The sequence below is a fragment of the Plecotus auritus genome (assembly GCF_963455305.1).
Source record: "Plecotus auritus genome assembly, chromosome: 5".
Taxonomy (NCBI): Eukaryota; Metazoa; Chordata; class Mammalia; order Chiroptera; family Vespertilionidae; genus Plecotus; species Plecotus auritus.
In genome coordinates, this window is record NC_137776.1 from 109,646,966 (window position 1) to 109,669,281 (window position 22,316).

General features: G+C 42.5%; 1 protein-coding gene across 1 annotated transcript in view; it reads right to left on the bottom strand.

The window, feature by feature from the left end:
* AOPEP (aminopeptidase O (putative)) overlaps positions 1–5,211 on the bottom strand; it is a 356,743-nt gene extending 351,532 nt beyond the window's left edge. Inside the window, exon 1 of the mRNA XM_080670042.1 lies at positions 5,158–5,211. The gene's annotated coding sequence lies outside the window, so the exon portion shown is untranslated. The remainder of the gene's footprint in view (positions 1–5,157) is intronic.
* Positions 5,212–22,316: the final 17,105 nt, after the last annotated feature.

The following is a 22,316-nucleotide window of genomic DNA, read 5'->3' on the forward strand; positions in this document are numbered from 1 at the left end:
TTTTTAAAAAATCCTCACAGGAGGATAGGTTTTTACTGATTTTATAGAGAGGGGAAGGGAGAGAGAGGGGGAGAGAAAAAAGGGAGAGAAAGGTATTTTGTTCATACTTCAATAACAATGTTATTCCTGTTGATATTTCCATTCCTATCCTCCAGTGGCTCACAGTCAAACCAAGTGTTAAATTCATACCACATGAAATGAGAAGTATAAAGAGTCATAATTCACACAAAAACAGACATATAGTTGCATGGAACAGAATAGAGAGCCCAGCAATACTAGCAAACCCACACATACAGAGTGTCCCCCCAAAATGTATACACACCGTGTCTGTAGATTCTATTACATTTTGAAAATGAAATGTATTTTAATAAATACTGCCTTTAAATTATTCAAAGTGTGTATACACTTTTGGGACACCCTGTATGTAGTCAATTAATTTATGACAAAGGAGCAAAGACTATATATGAGGAAAGGTCAGTCTCTTCAATAAATGATGCCGGGAAAATTGGACAGCCACAAGCAAAAGAACGAAAATGGACCACTATTTTACTCATACAAAAACTTACTCAAAATAAAGACTTACTAGTAAACATAAGACCTGAAGAAACCATGAAACTCCTAGAAGAAAACATATGTGGTAAACTCCTTAGCACAGGTCTAGGCAATAATTTTTTAAAACTAACACCAAAAGCAACAAAAGCATAAATAAACAAGTGGGACTACTCAAACTAAAAAGCTTCTGCACAGCAAAGAAAACCATCAACAAAATAAAAAAGCAATCTTCCACTTTGAAATCCCATATTGAATGGGATAAAATATTTGCAAATCATATATCTGAGAGGGGTTAATATCCAAAATACTATATAAAGAACACATACAAATCAAAAGCAAAAAAAAAAATCTGATTAAAAAGGGGCAGGTCTCTAGAAATATTTTTCCAAAGAAGACATATAGGTTGTCACCAAGTACATGAAAAGATGCCCCAAATCACTAATCATCAGGGGAAATGCAAATCAAAGCCACAGTGAAATAACACCTCACACTTGTTAGGATAACTAATATCAAAAAGACTAGAAATAATAGGTGCTTCTGAGGATGTAGAGAAAAGGAAACCTTGGGCCCTGTTGGTGCAGCCACTACGGAAAATAGTATGGAGGTTCCTCATAAAATTAAAAATACAACTACCATATGATCTAGCAATTCCACTTGTGTATATTTATCCAAAGAACAGGAAATATTGCCATTTGCAACAACATGGATGGACCAAAAGGGAATTATGCTAAGTGAAATAAGATACACAGAGAAAGACTTATACCATATGGTCTCTCTTATATATGGAACCAAAAAAATAATTTTTTTTTTTTAAAAAAAGCAAGCTCATAGATATAGATAACAGATTGGTGGCAACCAGTGGCAGGTGACGGGGGCTAGAAGAAATGGGTGAACTGTTGCTTTTTAAATTTTAGTTTAAATAAATTTAAAAATAAATAAAGGAAAATTTTAAAAAGTATAATTCAATATGCATCAAAAGAATATCTTATGGTATACACATACAATGGAATATTATTGAGCTATAAAAAGAAATAAAATTCTGATACATGCTACAACATGGATAAAACCTTGAAAACATGCTAAGTGAAATAAACCAGACATAAAAGATAATGCATGATTCCACCTAGATGAGGTACCTAAAATAGGGAAATCTGGGAACAGAAAAGTAGAACAGGGGTTAACTGGGGCTAAAGCGAGGAGGAGGTGAGGGGAATGGGGATTTATCATTTAACTAGAGACCTGATGCATGAAATTCGTGCAAGAGTAGGCCTTTCTTCCTCCGGCTGCTGGCACCGGCTTCCCTCTGGCACCCGGGACCTGGGCTTCCCTCTTGAGCCCCAGCTTCGTCTGGAAGGTCGTCTGGTCTAATTAGCATATTACGCTTTTGGTATTATAGATGAGTATGAGTGTCTACTTAGGATGATAAAAAAAAATTGGAAGTGGAAGACAGTGATATTTAAGCAACATTATGAATATGCTTAATGCCAGTGAACTGCACATTTAAAAATGGTTGAAATATGACCAGCCAGCATGGCTCAGTGGTTGAGCATCGACCTATGAACCAGGAGGTCACAGTTCGATTCTGGTCAGGGCACATGCCCAGGATGCAGGTTCCATCCCCAGTAGGGGGCGTGCAGAAGGCAGCCGATCAGATTCTCTCTCATCGTTGATGTTTCTATCTCTCGCTCCCTTTCCCTTCCTCTCTGAAATCAATAAAAAAATACTTTTTAAAAAAAATATATAGCCTATATTTCAACAGGATGTTTTAGCATGAGTATCAGCCTTAATGGTCTTAAAATAAAGGACAGATCACTTATTCTCAAGTTCCTAACTATGGACACCAAATGAATCAGTATTAACTCTTAGCTGGCCTTGGTTTAAAATACTATTACACTCCTGAAATGGGTACATACCTTGCAAATTTCATAAGGAACATTATTTCACTTTGTTGATAACATCTTTTTCTTTTTCTTTTAGCTCCTTGAAGGGAGAGCACTATACTGAAAAGATACCTTTATGAATGGCCTATGCATAATGGAGGTTTTATAAGGAGGTACTTATCCACATAGAATCATGATAACATGAGTACAAAAGTATACCTGTGCAGGGCACTACAAATGGATATGTAAACAAGTGACATTCAATTCAAAAGTAGAGAGGGTTTCATGTACTGGTAAACCATAATTTAAACCACGGAAATATAACCCAAATTCAAAACAGAAATTAAAAGTTCATTATTTTGATACATATAATGAAGTAATATATTTGGATATTTATTCCAAACACCCAAGAAAAAGTCTTACTGCAGTACAAAAACAATAAACGTGAACTTAATAAATTAATATTTTTCTAAAATGGCTTAGGATGAGGGATTCAAGTTAGGATTATTTAATTCTCTAGTAAACTAGTAATTACAATATATCAAATATCACTCAAGGAATAACAATTTTCAAAGAAGTAGAATGCAATATTCAAAGACCTTAAGGTCAAAACTAGCCTAATAATAACAGAGTGGGGCAAAAGTATGTTTACAGTTTTTTGTATGGAAAAAATACAGTAATTCATAAGTAATAATACAAGAATGAACTGTTTTGCATACCCACAACAGTATTTGCTAATACCCCACCCTGTATTAGCAAACACTTATATGGCTCTTACAATAAGCCTGGTATAGTCTTTTTACATATACTAACTCATTTTATCCTCACAACAATCTTGTGAGAAAAGTATTACTATTCCTATTCCACAAGTAAAGAAACTGAGGTGTAGAGGGGTCAACTACTTTGACCTGGCCCACTATCTTGCTATATACTTGGTTGAGCTAGGACTTGAATCCTGGAAGTGTGGTTCCCCAGTTCCTGCTTTTAATTACAATGGTTACTATCTCTTGTTGACATTGAGGAATGGACAACATACAATACAGGCAAACTCAACACACAGAACAATTTGTGAGTCAAATATAATAAAAGGTTTGAGGAAATCATCATAATATAACAGACGACAGTAAGTGCATTCATAATGACTGCTCTGAGATAGGGAAAATGAAAATGTTTAATATATTTAGTGTTTAAGAAGGAATTGTTTAGTACAATAGAAATTTCTCCATCCAAAACAGTAAAAGTATAATTTTCATTTCTAAAGGGGTAAAACTTTCAACTATCTATAATTACTCATTCCCTGAAGGCGCCAAACAAAAGGGTTAGACTGAGCAATCTTATTTGCTGTTTAGCTCATTCTTAAGGATGGTCTGTGTGCATATGTGTGTGCATGTATGCATGCATGTATGTGTGTAGGGAGATCATAAGTTAATTTTTCCAGGTTTGAATTTAGGTATGAGAACTTAATGCTAAAGGTATTAGAAAGGAAACCTGAACTTAAAGCTTGGGTCCACCATTTAGTTACTATGAATGTTTGGCAAATTTTTCACATAACTGAGTCTCAATTTCCTTCTCTGAAAATTGAGGATAATAATTCCTAGCTCACAATGTGAGCTAAGGAGAAAACGCATGCAAAGAGTTGAACACAGTGGATTATACCAGCAGATAGTCAACAATGAGTGACTACTATTATTGTCTAAACTTATTCTTTTTTATCCCCCAAGAATAACAATCAAATCGTATCAACTAGCAAGTCACTTGGTAGGCTTCGCAGAATTATGTGAAATACAATATGCCCTATTAAAAAATGGAACATACTAAAAGTACAAGAAAACACAAACCATCAATGAGATAAAAGATTTCAGAATCCTTCTCCTCCCGTATCTTTTCTGGTTGGTTTTGTAATAGCCTATATTTCTTTATCAACAATATGAATACTGTTGGGTTTTGTTTGTTTGTTTGTTTGTTTTGCGGTCTACACATTCCTACTGGGGTTCTCTTGCTTATTTATTTTGATGGTTACCTTTGCAAGGGTAGTTATCTTTGCTTGGAAATCAAAAAGAAATCCAGGAACAAGGAGCATTTGTTAATGAAATGCTAAAACTGTTTCATCCATCTCAACAGGTGATTGGATGCCATGTGGATCATTTACTATCACAGCAGGTTTTCACATTGCTGCGCCGCCCCTTAATCCACAAATACATGCTTTACTGAGCTAAGGGCCATCCTGACAGAGACCGGGTGCTCTTTAGGCACACCAAAACTCAAAACGTGGCGCTCTCAGTAAGGACCCCTAGGGAGTGGACTGGTGGCGGCGTGTGGCTGCAGGTGGAAATGAACAGAATCGGAAACTGTTTTGCCTCCTTAAACAAGGCTGGAGGCGAACCCTGCGGGCTGGGAGCGGAGAGGTTGGGTGAGACGGGCCTGGCGGCGAGAGGAAGGAGGTGGCAACTGCAGGCTGAGGAAGAGTCGGTGCCACTGGGGACAGTCAGAGCCCATCACCTCCTGAGAGCGGAGGTGGAGAGGACTGGCCGCTCCTCCCGGTCCCCAGGACCGGTTCAGCCTCTAGGAGTCTGGGACGAAAGAGAGAATGGGGACCCCGACACCCAAGAAAGATAGAGTAGGGCGGGCTCCCGGTCGCCTTCACAACGGGATGCTACGGTCCCCGCCGCCATCCCCGCGCGGGAGACGCAGAAACCATACACCCAACAGGGAGCGCGCAGGTTACCTGTCTCAGCTGCCTGCCCAAGGGTCTCCACTTCCGCAGACTCGGGGTTACTACGGGCTACGGGGCACGCGCCCGGTGACGTAATCCGCGAGCGCCCCGGCCTCAGCTGGCCTGCCCCGCCCCCCGAGGAAGAGCCGATCCCGGCTGCCGGGCGGAGGAGTTTGCGCAGGCGCGGACCAGGACCACGCGAACAGCTTGGCGGGATTGGTTTTTCCTAGGGTTGCCCTGTGACCCAACAAACTACTCCTAATTGCAAAATCTTGTTACGTAAAAAAAAACAAGTTATTGAAATACAAAAGTGCACTTTTTATTCCGTATTTTTATTCCACCTCTGCCAGGCAAGCCCTGGTGCAGAATCGGGCATACAGCGGTGAACCAAACAGACACTGTGCCCAACCAAAAGGGGATTACTTTCTAGTTGAGAAAGCAAACACTGTGTCTCACAACAAATGCATATGCTTTCTAGAGATGATAGTGTGTGGAAGAAAAATAAGTTGCTGCAAAACTAAAGGAGAGAGGGTGCCTGTTTAGTTTGAGATGTCAAGGAAGTACCCCTGAAAAGGCCCATTGAGAGAAGAAGCCAGCTCTATAAAGATCTGGAGGAACAGGAAATACGAGAAAAATCTACAAGCAGTAGCAAAAACTTGCTATTTGTTCCATTCTAGGGAGAAGTTATATGTTCCTAAGAATCTGTGGGGTTCAACTTGATTGAAGGTCTTTCAAAAGTCACTGAATTTTTCTAATTCTATCACTGCCAATAATAGCAATATTTTAAGGATTCTGATTTTAAATCCCACTTAAAATATAAACATTTCCATAGAAGGTTGGATAAACACTTATCTCTTGTCTCCTAACAAAGGTTACCACTGGCTGGATGCTTGTATTTGTAGGAAATCTGGTTTCAAGTATGTAAGGGAATTTGTTATAAAAATACAGTAGTGACTCACATAATCCAAGGACAGGGAGGCAGTGGGGTCAGAGGAACCATGGGAATCCTGCAGAATCTCTCTTCTCCCCTCTCTCTTTTGTTTTCAAGCATTTCTGCTTCATTATTTTCTCTTCTTCTAGATCTACTTTCTCTGAATATCTAGCCATGCAGTGGATTAAAATAGTCATCTCAGAATACTCAAGTTTGTATCTCTTCCTTCTAAGAGATACTAGATCTCCCAATTCCAAATTACTGAGAGAAGGGATATGATTAAGGCCATTTTAGGTCAAGTGTCCACCATGGGGGGAGAAGGGGGGCGGTCAAGTCACCTGACAAAAAGGACTAGGGGTGGGTGATTCTCAAATCTAATGTTTTATTGCCAGGAGTGTGAGAATATGAAGTAAAGCCCTATGCTAATCATGTAAACATTCTAGACACCTGACTCTGGGTAATTGTTGGCCTATCATAGAGCAATACGAAAACATTGGCTTACAGATTTACAAAGATAAATCTTGACAACTCAACAGTACTGCTGCCTCCTACCCTCTTCTGCATCCTTGGAAAAGCTTAATAAAAATCTGCAGATTACCAGATGAGACCCCAACTTAAATGCCTGCGTACCCCTTGTTTGTGTATAGCTGTGATGTTTGGTGGAAGTAAGAATGACCACAGCAAAAGAATTACAGTAAGTGCTAATTTACTACTACTGCCAGAAAACTAATATAATTAATTACACCAGGGAGGTCTATCAAGACTACTGTTCTGGGATATTTTGATGTTGTTTCTCATGAAATTAAGTCTCTTAAGTTGCTGTGGGTGAAGAAGAAATTTCTTCTACTCTCAAGGTTCTTTCCGCTGTTCTAATTATTGAATTTACATGAGACAGATTAATAAGAGAAAAATGACCAAATTTAATTACATGCATATGTAGGGGAACCCCACATACATGAGTCAGAGACCCCATATACATGAGCAGTTCATAGAGAGAAAGGGGAAATTACATATATATGACATTCTGAGCTAAGGGTCACCTTGAGGCTTCAGAGGGGAGAGGAAGGTCACTGCAGGACAATAAAGAAAAGCAGATATTCAGTCATTAGTAGTTTGCCCTGCCATATAGTTAGGTCAAAAAATGTTATCTCTGATCATCTCTTGGGCAAGTCTTCTAATTCAAACTCTTCTAGGTAGTTAAGGGCAGGCAGAAGTTTCTCTTGAGCCTGCATGGTCTCAGTTGCCTTTAGCTCAAAGCAATCTGCATAGCATACATATTTTTAGCCTCTTCAGACAAAGAATAACATGAACATTCCTCAAAATTCTGATCATCTATAATAATAAAAGGATAATATGCTAATTAGATCGAACGTCTTTCCAGCTGACCTTCTGGATGAAGCCAGGCTGCGAGGGAAGCCCGGGTCCTGGGTGCCAGAGGGAAGCCGGTGCCAGCAGTGGGGGGAAGGAAAGCCTACTCTTGTGCGAATTCCATGCATTGGGCCTCTAGTACGTATGTAAGAGGAATCTCAAACCCTGAAGGATTTTTCCTACATTAGTAATTAATTGACTTGGATAAGATATTATCCAAGATATTTTTTCTTAGTGCAATAGAAGTGAATGAGGAGTAGTTGTCTTTCCCCATCCCAAGAAGTCAGTATTCTGCAGCAGTGGCTTTTGTGTTGGGAAACTGAAGTTTACAGCATCTGGAGGTCAACTCCCTGCCATCCAGGGAGGATATTGGTAATGGGAGAGTGGGGGGTAGTAGTGGGGTGAAGGTAGAGCTGGCCCAAGCTGGAGAAGTGTGGGAACCTTACCCTAAAGAGGAGAGGTCCCAGTGGTGGAAGGTTGGGTTACTCTGTGGATGTGAGGGCTGAGAAGCATTCCAACGAGAGAAGCATATGCAAAGATCCTGTGCAGATAGAGATACTACAACCAGAGTATTGCAGAAGAAAGGAGGAACAAAGTAGGAAAGAAGGTGTGAGTGATAAGGAGGAACTGGAGTTTAGAATGTCTTATACCTTGTGTTAGGGGGCTGAAGGCTGAATGATAGCCAGAGGGAAAGGGGGGGGAGTGGAAGTGGAAGTGGGCAAAGGGGGGAAATGGGGATGAAAAGAGATTGACATTGGGTGGTGAGTGAATGATGCAGTATGTAGATGATACTTTATTGAGTTCTACACTTGAAACCTGTATGGTTTTATTTACCAATGTCACCCCAATAAATTCAATGAAAAAGAAAAACAAATAAAATAAAATGCATTTTCCTATTAAGTGGGTGGTGGGGTGGAAGATGGTCTTTTTCTTGAGAGCACTGAGAAACCATTGAAGAATTTTAAGCAGGGGAATGACACAATTACATTTGCCTCACAGCCATTTTATCTTCACAGCAGTTCTATAAGGTAAGTACAATGGCAGCCTCATGGAACTAGCCTGCAGGAAGTTTGGCAACCCTGTATTTCCCATCAGCCATCCCCCATAAACATGCATTCTTATAAGACAAAAGGAACAGCATGTTTACTATGGAAATGGCCTTTCTAGACAAGTCCTTAAGCAATTCTTCCTAACACCTCTGGGTCTGGACCTGCCACTAAGTGTGTACCATTATTATTGTTCCAGATGAAGAAATTGAGGTTTAGAAGGATTAACTAACTTGTCCAAGACCAAGTTTTAGAGTAAGGATCTAAACCAAATCTGACCAGAGTTCTTGTAACAGGCATAGTCAGTGTTCCATCCGTATCCCCTTGGCCCACCGGGAGGTCACCTGCAGATAGTCTCTCAGCATGCCTATAGGCTTCCTGCAGATCTCTGTGTGAGGGCCTTCACTGGCCACTAGCATCCATTTGACCTGTGCATGGGAATGTAACCTCAGAGAGATGACACTCAGTCATAAGGACAGGAATTGGGAAACAGCCCAGCTTCTTCGCCCCTCACTCAGATTCTGAGTTATGCTCCACAAAGTCAGAGGGTGCCCAGCAGAAACGAGACTCAGCTGCCCACAGAGGTCACATTAATTAAACATGATTAAGTTATCCTTTATTGGCTTTCCTCTCTTCCCCAGCTCCCCTCCCTAACTCTCACTCAGCACTTCCTGGGATCAACTTTTATATAAATTTCTTACACCTAAACCTTTGTCTCAGGGTCTGCTTTGGGAGAACCCAAACTAAGACAGCTCTTAGCCAGCAGTCTACTGTATCACTTCATAGCAGTTGGAGAATTTCCAAAAAAAATTTCTTATTATAAGATCAACTGTAGAGAGCGCCTGGGAAGGCACATGGGCATTCCTTTAAATTGTCAGCTGAACCCAAGGCGACAGGCAAAGCCATGCCCTGGGAACATGCTTTGCCAAAAAGGCAAGGGAGTTATTAGCTTGACCTTCATTTCAGCCCAGGTGTCCGGTAGTGGGTTTTGATATGTAAATCCAGTCAAGCACCAGGAATGCTCGGGCCTACTCAAGAATGCAAATAATTTCCTTTGTCTGGACTTTTGGTGAAACTTCCTGGTATTTGGGGGTATAAAATAAACACGCTGCATTGGCTTTGGGTCACTGTCTCTCCAGCAGAAGAGGGTAGCAGTCCCACCCGGTTCCCAGCTTTTTCCTTCCATTTTGTGTCTTGTCTTTTTCTTTCTTTCATATTTTCTCAATCTCCAGCTCCTCTACTCAGGAACTGGACCCACTCTCTAGCCTTGCAGGACATGGAAAAGAGAGAAATATTTTTACATCAGTCAACTAATGAGCATTTCATGGGTACATGGCTCTAAACCCGTGGGTGCAGAGGAGCCATTTGTGACACCAATTCAGGCCATTACTTTGGGAAGAAGGGGACAACTCCAAAGAAGAAAATGAATAAATAAATGATGGAAAGAGAAAGATGACAATTTTGTATGTAGGTGGCCCTGTATGGGATTATGATAGAGCAATAGCACTTATTTCCTAATATATTACTCTTCACTCTGATTCCAGGATATTAAATGTCTCCATCAGGGCAAGTAATGTCATGCTATTAAGAAATAATAATATACAACTATTGGATGACATTGCCTTATTAATTGTAGTTCTATCTCAGTTGAACACAAATGCTATTCAGTGTTTGGATGACTTATCAAGATATGAAATAAAGCTTGCCAAATTGCTAGCTAGCTACAGTCATAAATAATGTCACCATCTTTTACTTCACATTTTCCTCTTATAAGGCCACATATTGGCAAACTTGTCATGGGTAGACTTTATGTCTCAAATTAATTTTGAGCATGAACTCTAATCTTTAAAAGTGGCATAGATCTCATGGCTTTTCTAAAAGTATAAGTCCAATCACATGATATAGAATCCTACAGGAATCATTCATAAGGTTTGCAAATCTACTTTTCTTTTCTAGCCACAGTGAGGGTGGCTTTAGCTGTCCTAAGAGGAAATAGCAGATGGCTTGGCTTCAGCCAAGCCAACTCCCCAAAGGAGTAGAGTTTACTTCACAGATGATTGAAGACACTTTGACTAATCCAGTCCTCAATTTCCACTGATGTCTGACCTTTGCTAAAACAAGCCCCATGGCTTTCATTAGGAATAGCATTTGTGCATTTCTGTCTATGTATGAACACAGGGAACTCTAGAATGTCCCCGCATATTGCCACCATTCCTAGTGCGCTGAGGTCCTAGTTCTGAGGAGTTGACATGCAAGCCAAGGGGTTCAACTCACTGGAATTCTCTGAATATTGGGTAGTTTTTTTGAGGCACTTAGAAGTGGAAGAAAACTTTTGTCACCTAAAACTACCCCCAAAATATCAATAGTAAGAGAGTCCTTGTGTGTTTTTACATTTATTTTTCAATTGCATGTTGACATACAATATTATAGTAGTTTCAGATGTACAACATAGTGATTAGACATTTATATAACTTATGAAGTGATCTCCCTAATAAGTGTAAGAGGGACTTTTGGAAGTTAGTGTCCCATGAACATCCGGATCACTTGCAATCACTCGGGGCGGGAGGGGGGGGGGACTTTTTCTGAAATCACTTTCTTTATATTGCAGCAAACCTAGGATTAAACTAGGTATTCTGTTATCACAATAAAAGTATGGCATGAAAGGTGGGGTGGAATGCAGGCACCAAGTCACAGGCTCAGTGGGTCTAAATCCTTCTATCCAAGCTCTCCTAGATATCCCAAATCATTTGGATCAAGCGATAATAGTAGAATAGAGACAGAGACAATTCACAAAGATGCTTGAGAGGTAGAGGCATTGAGAAATCGCAAGGGAGAATTCTGTTGACAACATATTCAATGAATTGACATTTCCAAACTATAAGCGATAATGGTTCAAATTTCAAAACAGCTGAAGAAGAATAAATAACTGTGCAATGTGCAATGAAAAACTGTATAGGTGACAACAGGCACCAACAAATCAATATAAAAGGAAAAGTGGAACAGGAGCTAGGTAGACAGCAAGATTGTCACCACCAACTCAACACATATACAACTTGCAGCATTATTTTTCTACTAGAAGCCCAATGCACGAAATTCGTGCAAGGGGCTCGGCCCTCACAGCCCTGGCTTCGTCCAGAAGGTCATCCAGAAGGTTGTCCGAAAGGATGTCTGGACGGTCATTCTGCTGTTCAGTCTAATTAGCATATTAGCTCTTCATTATATAGGACTAGTGGCCCGGTGCACGAAATTCGTGCACATTAAAAGGGGATTAATTAGAGGAAACAATTTAATATTGCTATTTGCCCTTTCTCTATAATAGAAGTGTCAGAGATGAAAGAAAATTAGTAAAATGTATATGAAAACCTTCCTCCTGTCAGAGTCTGGGGCACACCACGGGACCCAGAGTCAAGTCCCCGCCCACCCACATGCACCTCAAAATCACGTGAGACCCAGACCTGGCCACCCCCCCCCCCTCATTGGGATACATCCAGACCTGGCTAGTCCCACCCTTGTCAAGCCCTGCCAGGCATGGAACGTAGCCTCAGGTCCCCTGGCCTGGCGCCAGGACGGGGGGCATGGCCTGAGGTCCCCCAGCCCAGACCGAGGTGGGGGGGCATACCTTGAGGTCTCCCGTCAAGCCCCACCAGGTGTGGGACATGGCCTGAGATCCCCTGTCAAGCCCTGCCAGGCGGGGGTGCGGGGGGGGGGGGGGGGGCGTGCAGCCTCAGGTCCCCCGGCCCGGCACTGGGAGGGGGGAACAGCCTCAGGTCCCCTGTCAAGCCCCATCGGCAGGGGTTGCAGCCTCAGGTCACCCCTGGGCAGGGGGCACGGCCTGAGTTCCCCTGACCTAGCACTGGGGGTGCACCTTGAGGTCCCCTGTCAAGCCCTGCCAGGCAGGGGGCGCAGTCTCAGGTCCCCTGGCTCAGTGCTGGGGTGGGGGAGTGCGGCCTGAGGTCCCCCGGCCTGGCGCTGGGGCCAGGGGAGCAGCCTGAGGTCCCCTAGCCCAGCACCAGGACAGGAAGTGCACCTTGAGGTCCCCCGTCAAGCCCCACTGGGTGGGGGGCCGTGGCCTGAGGTCCTCTGTAAAGCCCTGCCAGGTGGGGGGCATGGCCTGAGGTCCCCCGGCCTGGTGCTGGGGCAGGGGGAACAGCCTGAGGTCCCTTAGCCCAGCACCAGGATGGGAAGCACACCTTGAGGTTCCCTGTCAAGCCCCACAGGGGCGGGGGAGGGTGCCTCAGGTCCCTGCTGATTGCTCGTTAAGGCTCCTTATGGGAACTTGGCCTCAGCTGTGTGTGCATCCATCTTTGTGACGGAGTGATGGTTAATTAGCATATTCCCTCTTTATTAGATTGGATTTGATGCAAATCTGCAATTGTTATATTGTTGTAGACCAAATAAATCAGTGACTAACATTTCCATAAACTTTGTTTGGTATTTCATTTTTTGACAATACCATCATGCTTTCAATAGTTACAAAGGAATCTCCCCTCTGCTCTGAGCTGCCTAAGAGAAGCACTCTCTCCGTTTCCCCTCAACCCTCAAAATAACATGCTTACCAGTAACTATTTTAACAACTTTATCAAGGGATAATTGACATACAATGTGCTGCACATATTTAAAGTATAAAATAGAATAATTTTTGCTATGTATACACTTGTGGCATCTTAACATCACACCAGAAATTTTTTTCTTGTTCCTTTGGGATTCTTCTTTCTCACTCTTCCCCATCCTAGGCAACCACTGACCTTTTCCTGTCACTATAGATTAGGCTGCATTTTCTAGAATTTTATATAAATGGAATCCTATGATATGTATTCCTTTTTTAAAATATGTTTTTATTTATTTCAGAGAGGGAGGGAGTGAGAGAGAGAACTGTAAGCATCAATGATGAGAAAGAATCATTGATCAGCTGCCTCCTGCATGCCCCGCCACTGCAGATCCAACCTGCAATCTGGGCATGCGCCCTAACCGGGAACCGAACCAATAACCTTTTCATTCATAGGTTGACACTAAACCACTGAGCCATGCCGGCTGGGCCATATGGCTATTTTTTAATGATATGAAGGTAGCTACAGGGCTGGTGGCCTCTCAGGAGTGAATGGATCTTGAATGTGGCAGAAGCCAACTGTTTCTTATTATTAGCCTTTTAGTATTATTTTATTTTAACAATGTGTGTTATGTTGCTTAAAATAAAAAAATAATTAGATCTGAAAATACAGAGTTTGACGTTTTTGAGTAAAGTAAGGTCTGTGTTGGTTCAATGTCATAGTGAAAGGCAGAGCTGAATGAGGCTTTTCAGGAAAATTAAACCAACTAAATATGAAAAATGGTCCTTTCATTCATTAATCAACTGATCAAACTGTGGGAATTATAGGTAACACATAGACCTAAGAATAAGGTTGCCAGACTTGGCATATACAAGTAAGTCTGTCCCAGGCAGTATTTGATACATACTTATACTAAGTGTTATTTGTTGTTTATATAAAATTCGAATTTAACTTGGCATTGTATGATTTTTCTTACAACCCTATCCAAGAAATAAATGATTCATCAAAATTGGTAGCATGGAACCGAGTGGGGATGGGAGTTGGGAGATTTTTTATTTACTCATCTTGGATGGAGGTGGCCCAGCATTGAGCTCAAGGTATTTCTGGCATGAGATCCTGGTGTTGCACACATTTTTTTTCTTTGTCCACTCCAGTCCTCCAAGTCTTCCATCAGCAGATATAGCAAATGCACTTATGATAGGAAATGACCAAGTTGCAAACCTTGGTCCCCAGATAGATAAGAATTTCTAAGGGCTAAGGAAAAGAGTTGTCAGAAGAGGAGCAAGTGTGCATTTCAGAGCCATTTACTTTATGGTGTGGGCATTCTGAGCAGGAGAAACTTAGGTCTGTGGTTTTATACTTATTGTCCAACTAGAGGCCCTATGCACAAAATTTGTGCAAGAATAGGCCTTCCTTCCCCCAGCTGCTGGCACCAGCTTCCCTCTGGCACCTGGGACCCCAGCTTCCCTCGAAGACCCGACTTCGTCTGGAAGGACAGAAGGACGTCTGGAAGGACATCCAGTCTAATTAGCATATTATGCTTTTATTATTATGGACTAGAGGCCCAGCACGCATGAAATCGTGCACGAGTAGCTCGCTTCCGCGGCTTGCCTCAATTGGCCACCCCGCCCTCCGCCGCTTGTACCTCTCTGCTGCTCATAGCTGTCCTCGGCTAGTAGCTCTCTGCCACGAGTAGCTTGTGCCCCGCCCTGCGCACCCCGCCCCATCCACCATGACAGCCGCTGCTTATTTGGTCATGACTCCATAACCACAGGCCTTTTATGATATAGATTGTGACCTTTACACCAATTTCCCCTCTTCTGTGAATGTAAAAAGAATTAAAAATTGTTATTATGGAAAATTTTAAATGCATGCAAAAATAGAGAGAATAGTTAATGAATCTCCATGTGTCTATCACCCCAACAATGATCAACTCACAACTGGTCTTTCTTCATCCCAATTTTTACTCTTTATTCCCGCCCCCCCGCCCCCCGCCCCTGATATTGTGAAGCAAATTCCAGATATCATCTAATTTCATCTCTAAATATTTCAGTATGTATTTCTGACATATAAGGACTATCCCTTTTAAACATAACTGCAATAGCCTCATCACACACCCTCCAAAATCAACAATAATTTTTAAAAAAAGGCATTTTAAATAAAATTTGCTAGATAAAAAAGAAATACTCTCCCAGGATTTTAGCCAGCACAAAGCTTTCTGGTATTAATTAAACACCATGGACAAATTTAAATACCAGTCGGGTACCACTTCAGAGGAGGTAATTCAAACACTCCACTGGGGTCTTAAAATAGCTTGCCATTTTTCAAAGAAATGTTACTATTGTTCATTCAGTCATTGATCCAATAGATACTCATTGAATACCTATCTTGCTAAGCCAAGATTCACAGATCAGCAGATCTGAACTTTGCTCTCGAGACATTGTGAAACATGCAGGTTTACATCTAACGACATCTGATTCAAAGCAGAAGGAACTTGGCACAGTTAGGGTACAAGGTAGGACCAGAAAGTGACAAGAGTGCTAACAGATGTGTGCCTCATCTCTGTGCCTCACTGGAGCAATCAGCATGAACAAAGGCATAAAAAAGATAAAATCTTCTAAATTCTTCATTCTCCAAGAGCAGAAACTAGGCTTTCCATGTCTTTGTAAATCTTACACTGGCCTGTGACAACAAGCACAATGCTGGACACACAGTGGCTACTCAGTGGACATCTATTGAAGAAACAAATGCAAAATTCGCTTTTCCCCCAAGTGCTTATTAATTCATCCTCAGCCAGTCCTAAAACTCCTAGGTAATATTGTATTGTTTTCAAACACAAAGACTATACTGTAGAATCCTTGCGACCGCTATCAGGAAGGGGTAGTGCGGAGATCTTTACAAATGCTGAGCATTTTCATAAAGATGCTTCTTCCCTTATGCTCTGGCTCCTTTCATATGCCTAAGCAGTTAGTTGGTGATTGTTTTCTGTTCTCTTTTATCAGTTTAATAGATGATTATACCATTTGTGGTCCCCCAGTTATCATGACCTGCCCAGTGGCTTTCTAATGAACAGATATAAAATTTACTTCACTGGCCATTTTCTCTAAACATAAAAGCCAGAGTGGAGGAGTTTCACTAACCACATGAGTGAAATACATTGCCACAGAAAGGCTGGTGTGTGTGTGTGTGTGTGTGTGTGTGTGTGTGTGTGTGTGTGTGTGTAGAGTTTGGATTGTGCTCTAAATTAAAACTTAAATAGTGCTCTGTAATCATTACATGGACTGTAAGCCTCTCTGTTCAATAGGAGAGAAGGCTCCATACTTACCAGCTGGTCAGCAATGAAGTAAATTTATATGGAGTTATTTCTATATCATTTTGTTTATTTATATAGGCCCGATTAGACCCTTTTAAAGGCTTAACTTAGTGTGGCTGCTGCAGACAACTAGTTTACACCAAGTCCTTTTTGGCAAGACTTGAAAGCAAACAGTAAATGGTGTAAACAATTGTATGTGATTATACACTGCCAAATGTGTGCATCTGGGAAGACAAACAAAACTTATTAAACAGACAACAAATAGCTGAGGTAAATATCAAATATGTTAACTCTACAAACTACAGGGCTGGATCTCGTCAAAGTTCTATTAACTCAGCACAGCTGGATTAAAATAAAAAGAGCCCTTTAGACTTAAAAGCAGGAGATCCCCAACTAAGAAAGTCTGGATTCTGTTCCTGTCTCCATCACTAATTCGCTAAGTGACATTGATTATTACTTTGATTTTTGTTTGAGTTTTCCCATCAATGGCAAGGGAATTTAAGGTCTGCTCCTGAGAGCATGAGAGAATGGTTGCCATATGCCTCCTCTGGAAAGGAACAAAAGAAAACCGCTGTCTGGTCACCTCCCAATTTATCCTGCAATCTCCAAGACCTTGATGTCGCTGGAAATTGAGTTGACTTGGGCAAAAATTGGTAAAGGATATGACACTTGCAAGTTAGGTCACCGCTGTGGCCATGGCAAGATTTGGGAACTAGCCAACAACATGGGGGCATAGTTACTGATGACCAGTGCTGCTTCTGAGTGCACATGAGAGAGGGAAGCATAAAGATGGGGAGAGCCTGGCAGCCCCCAAAGTATGCAGGCATGCAGGACCCTTGACCTACCACTTACAACCAGAGACATTTATTCCTTTGTTTGTTTGTTTATTGTTAATCCTCATCTGGGGATATTTTTCCATTGCTTTTTAGGGAGAGTGGAAGAGAGAGGGAAAGACAGAGAGAAACATGGATGTGATAGAAACACATTGATTTGTTGCCTCCCTCACGAGCTCTGACCAGGAGCCCTGACCAGGGCCTGGCTGGGGAAAAGCCTGCAACCAAGGTACATGCCCTTAACTGGAATCGAACCTGGAACCCTTTAGTCTACAGGCCGACACTCTATCCACTGAACCAAACCATCTCCAGCACAGCCAGAGATATTTAGACCCCCACATGTTCATGGCCACTCTTGAGTGTTCTTACTAGAACTTGGTTTAAAAGGAAAGCATTGTCAATGAATTTTTGGACCTCAATTTACCGACCCCTACCTAATGGCCTGAAATGTCTTCTAGGTCACACGCTAGTGTTCCCACTCTTCTCTTGATCAGAAATATTCAACGTGGCTGGTCATCAGAATTAGCCAAGGAAAATGCTAAAATCCTGACGTCCAGGCTTCCATTCCTAGAATCTCGGAGGGGACTGAATCGTCAGTGTTTTTTTATGTTCCCAGGAGTGTAAGTGCACCTACATTGAGAAACACTGAACTAATGGTCTGAAGGGATGATCTTATTTTAAAGTAGAGGTGCTCCTTAACCTTGGAGATTCACTTGAGGAGATTCACTGGAGTAATATGTGATGATTTTAAAGGTCACACTTGGCCCGGCCAATGTCTCGGTTGTGTGTCATCATCCCATGCACCAAGAGGTCACCGGTTCGTTTCCTGGTCAGGACACATGTCTAGGTTGTAGGCTCATCCCCAGGAGGGGGCATATAGGAGGCAGCCGTTTGATGTTTCTCTCTCATAAATGTTTCTAGTTCTCTTTCCCTCTTCCCTCCCCTTCCTCTCTCTAAATAAATCAATAAAAACATACTTTTTTTAAAAAATGCCACATTTGCCTGGGCCCCACTGTCCTAATGCAACACTCTCCTTCTCTACTGCCTCCGTCTTAATTCAGACCACTAGCATCTCTCTCCTATACTTCTGCAATAGCATCGTTTCCACAGTACCTAGAATGAGCCTTTGATAAATTTATCATCCCACTCACAATTGTAACAAAATCTTACTTTCTGACCATAGCCAATTGGCCCTGGCCCTGCCCCTTTCTCTCTAGCCTCACTACCTCCCACTCTAAAATTTACTCAGTAGTCTCCAGCCTCGGACATGCCCAGCACATGCTCATCTCTGGGCCTTTGCATTTGCTATTCCCTCTGCTTAGCACCTTTCCTCCCAGATACCCATATGGTTTTACTCCATCCATTCAGGATTTTATTCCTCACTGGATGCCTTCCTATCTCAAATAACACCACCCTTCATTTTGTTCCCGTATGCTGCTAAATTCTCTTTCAAAGCTCTTAGCAGAAACCATATTGCTTGCTAGTTTATTTACTAGTAGTGCCATTTCTCTCTAGAAAATAAGCTCTATGAGGGCTAGGACTTTGTTCTATTTGGCTGTAACCCAATACCTGGAATAGTGCCTGGAACATAGTAGGCATTCTACACATAGTGGACAACTGAATAAATGAATGAATAATGTCTCCTACTTTCAATTTACTCTCATACTCAAATATATCATAATTATGAGGCTACCTCAAAAAGAGGCCATTTAGATCAACCAGGTTTCTCAAATAAAGCAACACTTGGATGCATTTTGATCAAATTTATTTGACCTCCTTTAATGTGAAACCTCAGTTTCCCTAGCTCTCACCAGCCAGCAATATTAATAAAAGAGTAATATGCAAATTAACCATCACTCTGCCACACCCACCAGCCACGCCCACCAGCCAATCTGGAGCGAGTACGCAAATTAACCCAACCAAGATGGCTGCAGCCACGGAGAGAGCAGGAGGGAGGCTTGGGTTTCCCCAGCGATGGAGGAAGCCAAGCTTTCCGCACACCCTGGCCGGCCCCGGCTTCCGCTTAAGGCTACAAAGTTTCAGTTACAGAAGATAAATAAATCCCAACAGAAATGGCTGCCACCATGGAGCGAGCAGAAGGCTTGGCTCCGCTCCAGGCTACAAAGTTTCAATTGTAGAAGATAAATAAATCCCAGATACCAGGGCCTCTGCTTGGGTTGCTGGGGGGCGTGGCCGGCCTACAAACCACCACAGGCCCCTCGCCCAGGCCGCCCCACGCCCCAAGACAACCCCCACCCTGATCCGGGACACACTTCAGGGCAAACCAGCTGGCCCCCACCCATGCACCAGGCTTCTATCCTATCTAATAAAAGAGTAATATGCAGATTGACTATCACTCCAACACACAAGATGGCTGCCCCCATGTGGTCAAAGAACCTGCCCCCATGTGGACACAAGATGGCCACCACAAGATGGCCAGCAGGGGAGGGCAGTTGGGAGGAACCAGGCCTGCAAGTGAGGGCAGTTGTGGGTGATCAGGCCTGCAGGGGAGAGCAGTTGGGGGTGACCAGGGCTGCAGGGGAGGGCAGTTAGGGGTGACCAGGCCTGCAGGGGAGGGCAGTTAGGGACAAACAGGCTGGCAGGGGAGCAGTTAGGCATCAATCAGGCTGGCAAGGGAGTGGTTAGGGGGCAATCAGGCAGGCAGGCAGGTGAGCAGTTGGGAGTCAGTAGTCCTGGATTATGAGAGGGATGTCTGACTGCCCGTTTAGGCCCGATCCCACCAAGATCGGGCCTAAACGGGCAGTCAGACATCCCTCAAGGAGTCCCAGATTGGAGAGGGTGCAGGCTGGGCTGAGGGACCCCCCTCCCCGTGCACAAATTTCGTGCACCGGGTCTCTAGTAAAAATATAAGCTGTGTAGTTAAATTTGAATTTTAGATAAACAGTGAGTAATTTTTTATATCAGTATATCCCAAGCAATTGGAACATACATTAAAAAATTATTTGTTGCTCATCTAAAATTTAAATTTGATTGGGTGCACTGTATTTTATCTGACAATCTTATTTCAAAAAGCTATGGAATTGGTTTTAATATAGGAGCAAGTATGGAGTCAGATAACCTAGGTTTGAATCTTAGCTCAACCACCTATTGGTTATGTGATGAAGTTAGGGAAATCTGTGGTAGTTTTCCCATCTCTAAAATGAGGGTAATAACATCTACTTTGTAGGGCTCTCTGAATCATTCAGTGTGGCATCTGGCTCCCATGAGCACAAGTCATAGTCATCATCGTTACAGATTTGTCAGGACCAAGGGGTTTTCTGGGATGTAGAACATTCAGTGCTAAAACTGAGACAGTTCCCGGCAAGCTGAGACAGTTGGTCATCTTAGTAGCTACTTAAAAAAAAGTTTAGTGCCTCTATGCTATTGCACTTACTTTAAGCTTTAAGAAATAGTACATGAGGATTGTTTCTATCAAATGTCAAGAAACGCCTGGTTGCTACAGAAAATTTTCCAGCTTATATTTCAAAAAGCGAATTTATTCGTATTAATCCTAGTCACATTTAGATCTCCATTACTGTTTGAGTTCTGTATACTTAGAAAATCATTACTGCAGCACCACTAAGTGTTGGTTATACTTTTATACCATTACCAGCCCAAATGGGGCATTGAATAGCCTGTAGTTGCATTTGGAGTTCAGCCCTTTGTCCTCTGTATCAAAAAGAGCCCGGTTGCTCAGTGGTTACAGCGCTGGCCTGCGGATTGAAGGGTCTCTGGTTTGATTCTGGTCAAGGGTACATACCTCGGTTCCAGGCTCCATCCCAATCAGCCAGGGCATGTGCAGGAGGCAACCAATCAATGTGTCTCATCCATGTTTCTCTCTCTCTCCCTCTCACTCCCTGCTTTCTACTCTCTAAAAATCAATGAAAAAAATGTCCTTGGTTGAAGATTAACAAACAAACAAACAAATAAACAAAAAAAGCTGTTTCACAGAGGAAACTTACTAATTTATGCAAATACAATAATTAAAGCAGCAAGGTGCAAAGAGTTTCTATCTTAAACCTCTTAGGCAGGGGAAGGAGTACCTAAAGCCTTCTGTGATGATTTTGCCTCTGGGTCAGAGAGGTGCCTCTGTGAGCTGGTACTTGGTAATGGGGTGGAATTGGTTAAGGAGACATCCCTTTGGCCATGATGAAAAGTAGCAGAGTGGTTACACAGCGTCTGTGAACCAGGTTTCAACTTTCAAAGCTAGTCTCACTAGACACAGCACAGAAGACTTGGTTGAAGTTTAGGCAGCATCTTAGTGATAAAATGGCAAGGGTATAACCAACAGGAGGCGGGAGGAAGAAGTGGGAAGAAAGAGGGAGAAAAGAGAGGACAAGCCCCAATTAGGCACCATCCTCATCTTAAAAATGCAGAAAGTGCTGAAAGAAAAACTAGAGATTCAAGTATATTATTTGTTATCCTATCTAATAAAAAGGGAATATGCTAACTGACCCTCACACTGTCAAAAAGATGGCGGTGCCCACAGCCAGTAAGGAGGAAATATGCTAATTGACTGACCCACCCTCAAAGATGGAGGCACCCACAGCCACAAGATGGTGGTGCCCAGTCCCCTCAGCCCTGCTGGGGCAGCAGGCATGCCTGCCTCCAGAGTCCCCCAGTCCCTTCGGCCCCCCAGCCTCCCAGGGCTGCCCGAGGCTCAGGTAATAAGGGCCGGCTGAGGCTTGTGCTGCCGGCAGTGGCAGCAGCAGAGGTGTGATGGGGCGTCGCTTTCCCCTGATCGCCAGGTTGCCTCCCACCCAGGGGAACAGTGTGTTCCAGTACAAATTTCCCGTATCAATTCAAACTACTAAGCAAAGAAATATTTTGGAAGAAGGACTGAGGGGAAGAGAGAGAAGAAAAGAATTCCAAGGTCACTTCCTTGATACCATCAATAGGGAAAATAACACCTATCAGCTTAAAATGCCAAGAGCCTTAGCACTGCCCTAAACACTAGTTATGTTTATGGAGGAAAACATCCTATCACCTCGCATACCCAACCACTCTGTCTCTCCATACCTTCAGCACTAAGCAATTTAGCATTTTTTCATTTCTCTTCATTTGCCATCTGTATTACGTTTTTCAGACATGCGATATTATCGTATCTGGGTCATTTATCGCTGTTGTAGTTAA